Here is an 11406-nt window from a genome sequence, read left to right as displayed (position 1 = left end):
GGTTGAGGCTGCAGTGAACCATGGTCACACCATTGTGCTCCAGCCTGAGGGATAGAGTCAGACCCTGTCTCATAAATAATAAAATAAGGCTGGGCCAGGTGGGTCACATCTATTCCCAGTGCTTTGGGAGGCTGAGGTGGGAGGATCTCTGGAGTCCTGGAGTTTGAGTTCAGGCTGGGCAACATGGTGGGATGCCATCTTGACAAAAATAATAATAATAATAATAATAAGCCAAGTATGGTGATTCTAGCTACTCAGAAGAGGCTGAAGTGAGAGGATCACTTGAGCCCAGGAGGTTGAGGTTTCAGTGAACTGTGATTGAGTTCTGCACTGCAATCTGGCCAACAGAGTGAGACCCTGTCTCAAATAAATATATAAATAAAATAAAACACTAATGGGATTATTTTTCTAGTAGAAGACGAGAAAGCTGAGGATTGAAATGGGCAGAGTGATGACCTAATCAATATGCAGATTGTGAACACTTAAAGGCATGGTCTGGGTCACCTTTGTCTCCAGTGAAAGCCCAATAGAGTATCTGGTCCCAGGCTCAGTGATTAATAAATGAGGGAGGGAGCTGTCATCAGGCATTTGAGGGACACTGATGACTCCTCTGGGACTCTGGGTATCTATGCAGAACACTCCAGAAAGCTGGAAATCAAAGGACTGGGGATTTAGTCTCAGTCTGTTCAACACCGGTTCAGCTCCCTCCTCATTCCCCTCACCCCTCCATAAATGAGTTTCTTCTTTATGAAAAAAAAAAAAAAGAGGTAATGGTATCTGCCTCATCTGGCTCCCTGGAGCTTGAGGAAGCTGAAATGAAAAAAGAAAAATAGGAAAGAGCTTTGACAAAAACAAAACACTACTCTGCAAATGTGATGGCTGGGTGCTATGGTGATGTCCCAGCTAGCAATTATGTTCTCAGCGGCAACTGTGGGCAACGAGTGAGTCATCTTCTCACTCTCAAAGCCAAAGGCCTTGAAAGAGGAGAAATGAGATGAGCCATTTGTCAAGAGATTTTTGGAGGGGGCCAAAGCAGACCCCTCCTTCTCAACACACATACATCCACACTATGCCCCAGATTCCAGCCTCCTGGGGATTCATAGTCAGCTTAAGCAAGGACTGCACCCCTACCTCTGCTATTTAATTTCGAGACACTGGGGTCCCAAAGTATTGAGGTTTCTTGGAGACTAGAAGTCAGAGTTCCCAATTTCCATTCAGTCCCAGTTCTACAGCCAGCCATGGGCTCCAGTTCTGAGTGTCACTAATTTATTCTGTGGCTTCATGTAAATGACATTCCCTCTCTGAGCTCTTTTCTTCTGTAAAGAAAAAAAAAACCAACAGGATGAACTAGATGCCTAACATTATGTTTCTAAATCTAGACTGGGATTCAGAAGACCTGGATTTGAGTCCTAGCTCTATCACAACGACTGTACAACCTTAGTCAACTTCTTTCCTGCGCCTCAGTTTTCACAACTATAAAATGAGGCATTTGGGTCAGATGCTTGGCAGTGTGTTTCAATAGTTCTGAACTGACATTCCGGAAATGTGGATTCTAGCCCTAACTGCCACAGAGTGAATCACTGTCTGAGTTTAGACTGGTCTCATCTCTTCTCTGGTCCTGTTTCTCTATCGTTATCATGAGGGTATTCAAATGTAAGTTATCTAAACACACCCTCTGATTCTGACAGCCTGTGGTTCTAGAATTTTACAGGCACTGAAAAGGAAGTGAAGAAAGGGAGAGGCCACACCCAGAGCAATTTCTCATAAACTGGCAAGTGGTTGCCCTCTATGGGTTTGACCTGGAAGTGCAGGCCCAACTAGACCACTTGCTGTGGCAACTGCTAAAGAGCTGAGGCCAGAGTGGGGTGCAAGAGATCACTGAGTACTTCACTAGATAGGGCGAGAATTATGCTGGGATTGGTCTATAGACCTCCGAGTCTCCCCCATAATGAGAGAAATCCAGATAAGAAGTGTGTTCTGGAAGACTGGACCTTCTCACCTAGTGACCAGAACAAGAGGCTTTCCAGGGCTGTGCCAAGAGCATGGCCAGTAGGGTCTCTGCCATGGGCAAAGTGAGTAAATGTCAGGGGTATGGATGAATGGGGGTGGAGTGTGACTGCGCTGTGAGAGTGGGTATAGGAACAAGTTAGTTCCATGGCTGAGAAGTTTTCACATGTGGGGCAAAGATATGGCAAGAACTCCTCAAATTAAAGTGCTTTTCAGTATCCCCATCTACTCCCTTCCCTCCTCAGAGAAGATAAAATTTATGCCTGGACAGAAAAAAGAAGTGATCTTAGTGTGGGAGAGAGAACCTAATCATGAGAAAGACTAAATCATGAGAAAGACTGGGGAGTGCTTGGTATTCAGGGAAGGCTCTACTGTCTAGGGGATCTGTGGGCTCAGTCTCAGGGTATCACTAAACTTGAGGGGCTCTTTGGAATCAGTATTGCAAGACATTACATGCTGGAGGTGTAGGATGGGTTCAGATATAGGGTTATGTTACAGAAATGGGTGCATACTAAGGCGTTCACTGGTGTCATTCTACAATGTTTTATTATATAAGTACTACTAAGCAGGCCATGAAACACTGGGCTCCATTCCCCCATCTCTCTTGGTTATAGGGTCTGACCATCCAGCGCAGATGCAAGAGTAACAACAAAGGCAGCCAGTGTTTCTCCTGTGTGACAGGGATGGTTGCAGCCCTACTTCTCTCCTGATTCACTGTAGAAACCAGGTCAAGTTTCAGCCTCTCTCTGGGCCTCAGTTTCCCCACCTAAAACAGGAGTGAGTTGAACCTGATGAGCTTCCAGCTTTCTCCCAGCCCTGACATTCCATACAGCTCTTTTATAATGTTCTGTGGTATTCTATGCTTCTCTGTCCCTACCCAAGTAGAGCCCACCAATTCCTAAAGGTCCTTTCAACCCTAACAGCCAAGCCTACTCATTCAAGCTGCCAAGGCTTTCCATTACATCCTAGTCCCATATAGCCACCACTTCATCCCACCACCATCCCCTCATGCCATCACCACCATTGCTGCTGCCTACAACAGGGCACAGTCTTCTCTACTTTTGTTGGAAATTCTAACAACCCACCTCTGATGCTGGTGAGTTAACAAATATTGATATAGTATTGCTCTGAGGTGACAGAACTCTCAGTTCTGCCACTACTCCCCTTTGTGCCCTTGGGGAAATTCCCCCATTTCTCTAAACTTCACTTTTTCCTAACTGTAACTTAAGGGCAGTGGACTAGAATGGTCTCTGAAAGCAGCAAATAGCTCCAACACCTTGCACTTCTAGGCAATGAGAAGGTCGAGATTGTCTTTGATGTTTTGCCATAATTCTGATCCTCTCTCAGTGCTCCCTAGATGGAAACCTCTCTGCCTACAATCTCCCACCTCTGATAATTACCCAGTTTCCACCAGCAACTCCTAGACCTGTCTCCTTCCCTTCCTCAACCTGTTACCAAGCAAAAAGTGTTTCTCTCCCAATCAAGGTGTCTGTGAGCGGTAATGTTTATTGTGAAGCACAGACTCAATGAAGATAACAAACTGATTTTTACCCTATCAATTTGCCTGCAAGGCATGGTGGCTCATGCCTATAATCCCAGCATTTTGGGAGGCCAAGACAGGTGGATCACCTGAGGTCGGGAGTTCGAGACCAGCCTGGCCAGCATGGTGGAACCCCATCTCTACTAAAAATACAAAAATTAGCCGGGCATGGTAGTGTGCACCTGTAATCCCACCTACTCCCGAAGCTGAGGCAGGAGAATTGCTTGAACCTGGGAGGGAGGCAGAAGTTGCAGTGAGCCAAGATCATGCCATTACACTCCAGCCTGGGCAACAGAGCAAAGACTCCCTCTCAAAAAAATAAAATAAAATAAAATAATTTGCCTATATGGTCTTGTCATTAGGTCATTGCAGCACTCCTACCACTGCTGATGCCCAAATGCCTCTCCGAGAAAAACCAGACAGACGCTGGGAAAAAGACTTTGATGAATATTTTATTTAAAAGTTTTATAAACAGAATTATTCTCACAGCTTCAGCAACAGCAGGGGCTCAATTCAACCTCCCAGTTCAGACTAGTTGGTTGGGGTACTTCCTCAGACAACCCAGTGGCTTGATTTGAAGTCAGACCTGAGGTGGTCCCTTCTCTTCCTCTTAGAAGCCATTTCCAAAAGATGTGTATGGTGGGAAGCACCACAGGAAAAGCAGGGAGGAAAAAGCATGAAGGTAGCAAAAAAAAAAAAAAAAACAAAAATAGGGGTGGGAAGCTAGCAGTGAAGATTGGGGTAGACCCATTATAGGTACTGAAAAGTGTTTGGAAAAAATAATAAAGGATTAATAAATGAGCAAAATCAAAATTGGTCTTGTTTTGAGCTGTAGTCCCTCTCTGTTCCCCAGGCTGGAGTACAGTGCTGCAATCCAGGCTCATTGCAACCTCTGCCTCCTGGGTTCAAGCAATTCCCCTACCTCTGCCTCCTGAGTAGACGGGATTACAGGCATGCACCACCATGCCAGGCTAATTTGTGTATTTTTAGTAGAGATGGGGTTTTACCATATTGGTCAGGCTGGTCTTGAACTCCTGAGCCCAAGTGATCCGCCCACCTCGGCCTCCCAACGTTCTGGGATTATAGGTGTGAGCCACTGTGCCTGGCTCAAAATTGTTTGTTAATCTGGAAGAGGAAATCGCTTGCATATTGTTGCCAACAATCCCAGTTCCTTCATTCCTGTCCATGTAATGTGCAACGATTACATTTCATATCTTTAGGCAATTACATACTGTTATCATGGCTGAGATATTGTGACTAACATTAACTAATATATTGTGACTAATGATGGCTAATACTCTATCTAAAATATTATGAAAAGGTCACAAAGATGGGGAGGAGTGGGCAAGGACAAAATGGGATGAAGAGAGGCTGGGCGCAGTGGCTCATGCTTATAATCCCAGCACTTTGAAAGGCTGAGGCAGGAGGATCACGAGGTCAAGAGATTGAGACCATCCTTGCCAACATGGTGAAACACCATCTCTACTAAAAATTAAAAAATTACCTGGGCGTGGTGGTGCACACCTGTAGTCCCAGCTACTCAGAAGGCTGAGGCAGGAGAATCACTTGGACCTGGGAGGTGGAGGTTGCAGTGAGCCGAGATTGCACCACTTCACTCCAGCCTGGTGACAGAGCGAGACTCCACCTCAAAAAAAATTTTAAAAATGGGATGAAGAGGATGTCATGGAGTTAGAGTGCTTTGGTTCAGACCTGGCTGACCCGCATCTGCTGGGAGTCTCTGAGAACCTCCAAAGGACTTACGGCTCTAAGGAGCATTCGTCCTGGGAGCAGTAGGGGGAGCAATGCTATAATCTGGCTATGCCTGGGCACTGAAGGTACCAATTGTCATCAATACCCATAACCAGTTGCTGTCAGGTACACACAATTACTATCAATACCCACAGACAATCACCATTGATATTCATAGGTAATCGATGTTGCTATCCTATGACTACCATCACTCAGAAGTCTCTCATCTGGACCCTAGTCTAGATGGCAGGAGCAGGGATGAGGAGATGGAAGGGGAGAACTGGTTGAGAGGGAGATATAGCACCAATACAGGAAGAACTACTTTCTATCGCTCCTGGTCACTCCAGGGTTAAGAAAAAGGCCTAGGGTGGGGCAGGGGAAAGCTGAAGCCTAGCTAGCCTTGCCCCTAGGCCCCTTCCTTCAGGGTGTCCCCTTGATGATATGGAAAAGTCTGACCTGCAGTCCATGGTTAGCTGATCCTGACTAGCAGAAATTGCCAAGATCTGGGGCTCCTTCTGAAGGATTCTTTGCCAAAGCCAGAAATTATTATCTGTCATCAGAAACTGGCAAAAGGAAAGAAGGGAAGGTGGGGTCCATTACTCCTGATCAATGGGCATATTACAGGGTCCCACTGGGCCTTAGTTTCCGGTGAGCTAGGGCTACAGCATAATAGCGCTGGAAGTGGACCAGGAGCACAGGAACCAGCCAGACACCAGTGCACATGCCCACAGTGGCTGTGACAACAGCAGTGAGCCGGCCCAGAGCAGAGAGGGAGTAGACATCTCCATAGCTGACAGTGGTGAGAGTTATGGCAGTCCACCAGAGACATGTAAAGATGTCTCCAAAGTGGGGCTCACTTTGACCTGAAATGGACATACCCAAGAGCTCCCCACAGAGGAAAAGCAAGCCAAAGAATAAGATTTCAGCCACCCAAATTAAGAGAAAGGCACATACCTCTTTCCAGGAAGAATGGAGGGTATGAACGAGGACTCTCACGGCCAAGGACTTTTCAAGGAAGCCCGGGAGACGAACCAGCTTGAGGACATAGAAAGAACGAATGGTCCCAAGGGTTAGGATAAGATAGGGTTGCCCTACAGCCTTGTCACCTACCATCAATTCCACCAACACAATGAACAAACAGAAGGTATCAGCTAGATTGAGAGGGCTACACAGGAAGCGCACCTTATCAGGACAGAAAATGGCCTGGGCAAAGAGCTCAGTTCCAAATCAAAGGGCACAGAGCAACTCCAGGTATAGCAGGTCGGGGGCAAGACGGTCAACAAGACCGTTGTTCTGCTGCTACTGCTGCTGCTGGTTTTCTCCAACACCCACCGCATGTTCCATAGTAGTGAAGTTGCCAGAGAAGTAATCCAGCTGGACCTCCATCTCCTGGAAGAGGATGACCAGGGCACACACGGCAAAGAGTGTGGAGATCAGGGAAAGGCACTGGGGAAAAAGATGCATGTCAGAAATCCCATTTGCCAGCATCCCCACCTCTCTAACCGTACTTCCACCCTTCTTGGCTTCCCTTTTTGAGGGATGCCCTCAAATTGTCCTGGCAGTGTTTAGAGTTGAGTCCCCAGCACCATGCCAAGTGTATAGCAATTATGGCAACTTGGGAGGGTCCTTTGAAGGTAGGAGTGTCCAGCATGGTGTCACACACTGTTAATGAGTTACCTTGGCCCCTAAGGAAGACTGAGGTTGGTCAAGAAGCACATATAGCCACCGTTTCCAAATATTCCCCAGTCCCTGGCCTTCGATGGGGTTCAGCAGAAGGCATTCATCCACGCAGGCATTCTCACAGGCCTCCCAGGACAGAAAGTCCTGGGTACGCGTCTCCTTGCCACTCAGCTCGCGCTAGCAGCAAAGGGTCAAGGGTACTTCCACCAGGCCCCAATAAGCCAACTCCTCCTCTAGGACATCCTGACAAACATTGGCAGGGCAGTGCAGTTGCTGAGTATGGTAGTAGCCCAGCTCAGGATTGCGGTCAAAGAAAAACTCTCAGCTGGGCATGGTGGCTCAAGCCTGTAATCCCAGCACATTGGGAGGCTGAAGCTTGTGGATCACCTGAGGTCAGGAGTTCCAGACCAGCCTGACCAACATGGTGAAACCCCATCTCTACTAAATACACTAGTGGTAGCGTATACCTGTAATCCCAGCTGCTTGGGAGGCTGAGGCAAGAGAATCACTTGAACCTGGGAGGCGGAGGTTGCAGTGAGCTGAGATTGCGCCATTGCACTCCAGCCTTGGCAACAAGAGCAAAACTTGGTCAAAAACAAAACAAAAAAACAAAAAAAAAAAAAAAAAAGAAAAGAAAAGAAAAGACAGAAAGACAGAAACACAAACATAAAGACAGAAAGAGAGAAAGAAGAAAGAAAGACAGAAAGAAAGACAGAAAAAGAAAGAAAGAAAGAGAGAAAAAGAAAAGCTCTTGGACCAGTGGGCCCTGAGCAGCTGGGGTGCCAGGCGGGGATGGCTCAGTCAGCTTGTCGAGGCAGGTACATGGAACGGCCCTCATGGTGCTGATGTAGGTCTCGTGGCGTATACCCCCAACATTCAGGATCAGTTTATTACCCAAGCCTTCCATGGAAAACTGTGAACCTGCTTGTCTGCTGTCTCGGATCTGCTGGCAAGAGGATGGATGACAGGGGTTAGGACGGGGTCCTGCCTTCCTCTCCCTCCCAGGTTTGGTCAGGGCAGGGAGGGGGCTGAGAGCTACAGAAGGGATGTGACAGCCCAGGCACCCAAGGGAGGCTATCTCGGGCAAGGAGCTGGGGTGCCTTTTCCTCCTGGGTTCTCAGGAATCAGGAGGACAGCAAGCTCTCAAGTGTGGTTACAGTGACTGGCCAGTCTCTCCTGGGCCCAGCAGTTCCAAGAGAAAAACCAGCCTAATCTGGAAACAGACGTCTTTCAGGGACTCTTGGGAGGTGTCTGGTGGCTCTGAGAGAATAGTTGTGCCATGGTATACAGCAGGGGAAGTTACAGACAGGCAACTGCAGACTAAATGGCCAGGATAGGGAAGGGGTCTCTTAATCTTCTGTCATCACTTTGAAAACTTGGGACTGGGGTGGGTGCGATGGGGAAAGGAGTAAAAGGAAGAGCCATCAAGGAAGGCTAAGTGCAGAGGATAGAGAGTAGAGTGAAAATTGGCGTGACACGGAAGCTGGAGGGCCTTAGAGATCCCCAGGCCTCCACAGGGAGTAGGAGGTACCTGACTGGAGAAACTAACTGGCTTGGGGGTCGGCAGATCTGACAGTGATGGTTATTGACTCCAACTCCCCTGGCGCCCAGTCCTGGGCACTCCTCAGCAGCAGCACCAGCAGCATTGGCACTAGCAGCCTCTGTGAGTCTTTCTAAAATTGCTTTGGGCTTAATGAGTTCCTTGCATGGGAATAGAAAGGAGTAAGAACAGAGTGGGGACTGGGAGGAGGGAGAGAGAGAGAGAGAGGGCAAGAGGAACACAGAAGACCAAATGGTTGGGGTGGGGGGAAGGTCAAAACACCTACAGAGACCAACATTTCAGTGTCTCCTACCCCCTGAGAAGAGTTTGTCTGGACCTCCCATGTTTGTCCCTGAGGACAAAAAAAGAGGGCACAGGCTGGCACTCCCAATCCAGGAACCTCTCCCAACCCCGGCCAGCCCCTGCTCACTCACTTGGTTGTTTGCATGGTCTACGAACACTGGCAGTGAAGGGACTGACGGCTGGTTGAGTGGTGGGGCCGGAGGTGGTGGGGTGGGTGGTGTGGCCAGCCTTGCTGTTGCCTCCGGAGTTCTGGAGTTCGTGTCTGGGCCTGCATCGAGAGCTCTCCGGCCCCAGGGCCAGGTTGTGCTCACGGAAGAGACCGAGAAGAGCTAGGGTTTTCCGGGCGCCTTTTGTTCCTGCTGTGGCAAGAGGAGTTAAGTGCAACAACTGAACCGCGGGCTGTCTGCCCCTGCCTGTTTGTTTAGGGAGGCAGTCCTGGCCCCCAGCCAGCAGCGAATCAGACAAGGGACCCTAGCCAACGTCGCTGCTCCTCCTTCCTCCCTCCCACCACGCCCCTCTGCCTTAGTTCCAGCCTGGAGCAGAGGGAAAGGAGGAAGCAACTGGAGGAAAAAACAGTAAGTTAGGTGGTCAGGCTCCAGCCAAGAGGACACCTCACAAGACCAGCTAATATTTGGAACAACTTTCTCTCCCACCACCCAGCCCCACTCTAATTCCCTACCCTTCCCCCAGCTCTGCTGCAGTCCTCCTATCAGAAGCCCGCAGAGGAAGAAGGGGTGTGGGGGGAGGGGCAAAACAAGGACCAAGAGACAGCCTGGGAGAGCAGATGCGCTCCTGACTGTATCCAGCTGCTTCTGCCCACTCATTTTTCTTTTCTTTTCTCTAAAGACCCTCATGCCAAGGCAGAGGCTAGAGATTGGAGAAGGGGAGGGGCAGGGGAACAAGAGAGAATCCTGCTTGCCTGTAGCCTGTGCCAGAACTGGCAGAGACCCCAGCCCCTTTGAAACAAGCCATAGCCCCTCCTCCCGCTCTTCCCCTACTCCGGCCCCCAGGACCCCCTCCCTGGGGATTGAGCCAGTCTTTTATTTTGCTAATGATGAGAGTTTGCCAATGGAGCACCCAGATGAATCTAAATTCCAAGGTAGCCCCCACCCTTTGGACCAGCCTCCAGGCCTCTCCCTTCACCAGACCAGAAATTTCAATGAGGAATCAAAATTCCTACCACAATCCAACACCCTCCCTAACTCGTCCATTTCAGCCCATTCCTCTCTCAGGGTCAGGGCTGAGCTGAATGGAGAGTTTCAAGACAAGCGAGCGGGATACTGGCTCCTCTTCCCTCTTCATTTCTGACTTGCTGTCGGGCTGGTGGAGGGGAGTGGTTTCCTCAGTGGACTTCATGGCGACAGTGAGAGTGGAGGGAAGTGGTGACAAACACAAAGGTATACAGGGACCCCTGAGTTCAGCTCTACAGAGCTGGATTCTTAACCTCTCAAAAAATGGCAGATAAGAACTTGGGCGCTTGGGGATTTTCAGAGTGGGGAGGTTAGAAGCAGCAGCTTCCTCTCTCTGCCCGCTCCTTTTCCTTCCCGTCACCTGTGCTACCCCTCATCCACTCCAGCACATTTGCTTCTTGCTTCCCTAAATCTGCCCATCTCTTTCGTGCATGGTGCTTTTCTTCGGGACACTGCTGTATCCCCTCCAGCAACGACTTCTTCTTCCGTATCTATCTCTAATGCCTCACTACTTCCTGGGAGCCTTCCTTGATGCCTTTCCTCCAAGATAGATAGGGTCCTGTCCTCTGCATTTTCATAACCTGCTTTAGGTTTTGTTCGTAGAATACTCTTCATACTCCTCCCTCCGGCCATGCTCCTGGCATTGAGTGGGCACTCATCAGCTACCGAACAAACACAAGTTATAACCGCTTGTGATTAGCAGATCTCTCACTTTTCAGAATAGTCTTCTGCTTTCCTTAATTCTAACCTAAATCCCACCTGCTTTGTTATCCTAATTAGACTGATGTCAGCTCCCACAGTGCCTCAGCTTTTTCCTATTTGCCGCTGGCTGGTGAGGTCTAACTAAAGACAAACTGGTGACTAGTCTTGCAAATGCAGCCACAGCAGAAGCAGTTTGCCAGGTTTCCTAGAATAAATCTTCCATCCTTGAAGCACGGCCTCTTCTTGTTCCTCATAGGTCAGGTCTTTAAAGCTTCTACCAAGATGCCAAAAACAATGCAAAAACAAAAATTAAAATTGCCTGCAATCCCAGCACTGTGGGAGGCCAAGGCGGGTGGATCACTTGAAGTCAGGAGTGTGAGACCAGCCTGGCCAACATGGTGAAACCCGTCTCTACTAAAAATACAAAAAGTAGCCAGGCATGGTGGAGGGCGCCTACAATCCCAGCCACTAGGGAAGCTGAGCCAGGAGAATCGCTTGAATTCAGGAGGCAGAGGTTGCAGTGACCCGAGATCGTGTCACTGCACTCCAGCTTGGGTGACAGAACGAAACTCTGTCTCAAAAAAAAAATAAATAAAATAGAAATAGAAAATAAATAAATAAAAATTGACAAATGAGACCTAGTTAAATTAAAGAACTTCTGTACAGAAAAATAAACTATCAACAAACTAAGCATA

General features: G+C 48.5%; 1 long non-coding RNA gene across 1 annotated transcript; it reads right to left on the bottom strand.

The window, feature by feature from the left end:
* Positions 1 to 2362: 2362 nt before the first annotated feature.
* Positions 2363 to 9193, bottom strand: LOC135271046 (uncharacterized). Its single transcript, XR_010339190.1, has 5 exons — positions 8951 to 9193; positions 7871 to 7919; positions 6479 to 6742; positions 6251 to 6331; positions 2363 to 5859 (listed from the first exon to the last, which is right to left on the bottom strand). It is a non-coding gene; the product is annotated as an uncharacterized LOC135271046 (long non-coding RNA).
* Positions 9194 to 11406: the final 2213 nt, after the last annotated feature.

The sequence above is a fragment of the Aotus nancymaae genome, unplaced genomic scaffold (assembly GCF_030222135.1).
Source record: "Aotus nancymaae isolate 86718 unplaced genomic scaffold, 86718_ANA_hifiasm-v0.15.2.pri h1tg000073l, whole genome shotgun sequence".
Taxonomy (NCBI): Eukaryota; Metazoa; Chordata; class Mammalia; order Primates; family Aotidae; genus Aotus; species Aotus nancymaae.
Note: the sequence above shows the minus strand (reverse complement) of the source record. Positions and strands in the feature narration are given on the sequence as shown.